This window comes from Manacus vitellinus, unplaced genomic scaffold (assembly GCF_001715985.3).
Source record: "Manacus vitellinus isolate BGI_N305 unplaced genomic scaffold, ASM171598v3 scaffold_128_pilon, whole genome shotgun sequence".
Classification (NCBI taxonomy): domain Eukaryota; kingdom Metazoa; phylum Chordata; class Aves; order Passeriformes; family Pipridae; genus Manacus; species Manacus vitellinus.
The window spans coordinates 158251-161297 of record NW_021938941.1 but is presented as its reverse complement, the minus strand read 5'-3'; positions in this window follow the sequence as shown (position 1 = coordinate 161297).

Below are 3047 nucleotides of genomic sequence, written 5' to 3'. Positions count from 1 at the left end.
GTCCCTGTGGCGTGCTGGGCGCTCTGCCAGGGCCGTGCCCAAGGGAAAGGGTGCCAGGGACACGGCAGGACCTGCCCCACGTGCCCTGGAGCAGCAGCTCCCCCGAGCCACCTTGTTCCGCCCCAGCTGTGGGACTGGAGAGCAGCTCCCTGCTCCCAAACCCTGATCCCAAACCCTGCTCCCAAACCCTGCTCCGAGGGTGCCTCAGATCTGCTCTGACCGGAGCCTCAGCCCAGGGCAGGATGCAGGATGGAGCTTGGCCTCCCCTCCTCCCTCTCAGTCTCATTCCCTGGTCCCAGTGCCATTCCCAGCTTGCTGCCACTGCCCAGCCCTGTGGTGCTTAAACCAAAGCTGCAGCAGGAGCTGCCAAAATCCTACCTCTGCTGTCACCAGCAAAACGGGCTGGGGCTCACAAGTGTCCCCAGGGGGGACCTCATCCCTCTGCAGTGCTGCTGCAGGGACACAGGGAAGTGCACAGGGAGCAGGGACAGCAGCCTCTGTGCTGAGTCACTGGGTTGACATTCCTTCAGCTTTCCCTTGGGGTTTGACCACCTGGTACTGGTGTTGGCTGGAGCAGTCCTGGAGAAAAGCCTGTGTTCCCTGACTGGAAAAGGACACGTCCTGGTGGGATGGTGTTCCTGGCTCGGGCTCAGAAGGTGGATCCTCTCACTGTCCCCCACCGATGGCCCTTCTCCCTCTCACCCTCTTGGTTTGTTCAGGGGAAAAGGGTTTCTGGGGGTCTGGCAGGCATTTGGCTGCTTTCCCCCAAACCACCTTGCCAGCATTCCCAGAGATCCACTGGATTTGTTTCCATTTCCCCCCTCCAGGGCAGTTCTGTGGTTCAGCTCAGCCATGTGCCCAGCTGCCTGTGGCACTCCTCATCCACCCCACGCTCCCGGCGTCCCTCCTGCCGTCCCCACTTCCACGTGCCAGATCCCTGGGAAGCAGCAGGGCCTCGGGCTCCAGCCCTTGGGCTGAGATCAGAGGATTTCTGGCTTCTCAGGCAGTGAACTGAGCAGGGACTGCCCGGGCACGGCACAGGAGGGTGGGAAAGGGGAGCCCCCCCAGCCAGCTGGGAAGGCAGGAAGGGGATCTGGTGCGAGATTCAGCCCATATCCAAGGGGGGCAGTCGGAGGGGCCAGCACAGCTCGTAATAAGCCTGGATTTAGGAGGGCTCAGTTGCCAGCAGCTGACTCCTCTATAATTAGACAGCAGCGGGGGAACAGGAGCCAGCGCAGGGTGCAGAGCTCCAGCGTCTTCCCCTCCACAGCCAGGTCGCTCCACATGACCCCTGGATGCTCCAAACAGCCAGGGGAGGGGTGAGCTGTGTCTCCTGATGAACAGGACATGAGGAATAAAACCCACTGCAGAGTGCTGCCTCTCCTGCAGGCCCTTGGGGCTGCTCCAAGGAGCAGACGCGGCTCCAGAGGAGGAATCCTGTTGGGATGTGGGGCTGGATGGCTTAGCAGTGTCTTGTCCCACTTCACCCACCACCAGCCCCACTACCAGGAGGCTGGAAGGAGCTGCAGCCCTGCCTGGTTTGGGAGCTGCAGGCTGGGAGCCCCCACGTGCCCAGTGCTCCTTGTCTGTGGCTCCCGAGCCGTGTCCCAGCTCCTGTGGGACCTCGGGAACTCCGCGGCCTCCTGCCAAGGTCCCGCAGCCCCGGGCTGTGCCCCCCATCCCTCTTCCCACCTCTGCCCACGTCCCACAGGGGCTGAGAGGGGAGGGAGAAGGGATGGCTGGCAACCACGTGGGAGGCTCCAGGCTTTTATCTTGGGCCGTGGTTTCCAACAGATGTGGAGTGAGCAGCGTCTGTAAGGCAGCAGCTCAGCATCGCCGCTCCCGGATTAAAGGGTTTAACAACCTGCTGGCAAGATGGGATTGGAAAAGGCAGAGTCTGCCTGGACTGCACTCCACACTCCACTGCTGCACAGGGACATTCCCACGCTCCCAAGGTCCCTCCAAACCCTCGGGCAAGCAGAATGAATGCCCAGTGTGTGTGGGGCAGGCCCTGCTCTCCGTGGATCCAGGGACTAACACCTCATCTTCCTTCGCGGGTAACTATTGATTCGTCATTAACAACCTGCCAGGGAGCCCCTCAGTCAGCAGGGGCTGCTCCAGAAGGAATCAGCAGTTGGAACTGGCACTGCCTCCTTGCCAGGTACGTGGGGATGTTGCACTTGGGGATGTGGGTGAGAGGTGGCCTCGGCAGTGCTGGGGGAACTGTTGGACTCGATGGTCTCAGAGGGCTTTTCTAATGCCAGTGGTTCTTGGTTCTGCGATTCCCTCATTCCAGGTGGGAGTCCCCGGCTGCCAGGGGAGAGGAGCTGCCCTTGCCAGAGGTCAGAGCCTCACCCAGCAGCGGTGGGGAGTCGGCAGTCGCCGCTTCTGAGCCCCTTGTTCCACCGTGGCTCCGCTCCCCGATTGCCAAGCGCAGGAAACGAGGCTGTGACTGGCTCTGCAAAGCACTGACAACAATGCCGGGCTTCTTCCCCCCTCAGCAGCACGGGATCCTGACCCAGCACGAGCAGGCGGTGCCACGGCTGGAGGGCAGGAATTTTTGGCAGCAGACAGAGGGGCTGAAGCTCTTGCAGGGGTTGGCTGTCCTGGATGGGGCAGAGGCACGGGAACACCGAGGTCTGCAGGGATTCCAGCCGGGGAAGGAGCCCCTGCAAGCTCAGGGCCGAGCTCTGTCCTGGTGCACCGGGCAGCGGCGAGGGCAGGAGGCTCCCGGGATGGATCCAGGCACTGCCACGTCAGAAGCCAGGCCGAGGTGACTGTGCAGAAATAAGAGCCACGTCCAGCACATGGAGCCACCTGCCAAAGGCTCTGCAGGCCCTCTGTGTCCTCCCTGTCCCCTGAAGCACTGACCGAGTCCTTTGCTCCCAGCGGAGTGGCTGGAACAGAAATGGGAGTGGGGATCCCCATTCCAGGGACAGGGAGCTGCCTTTCTCGTTCCTCTCGTGCTCTGTCTGTCCACCTGCCTGGGAGAGGCAGGGAGGTGAGATCCGAGGTGGTGAGAGCTGGATCCTGCTGGCAGCGGCGGC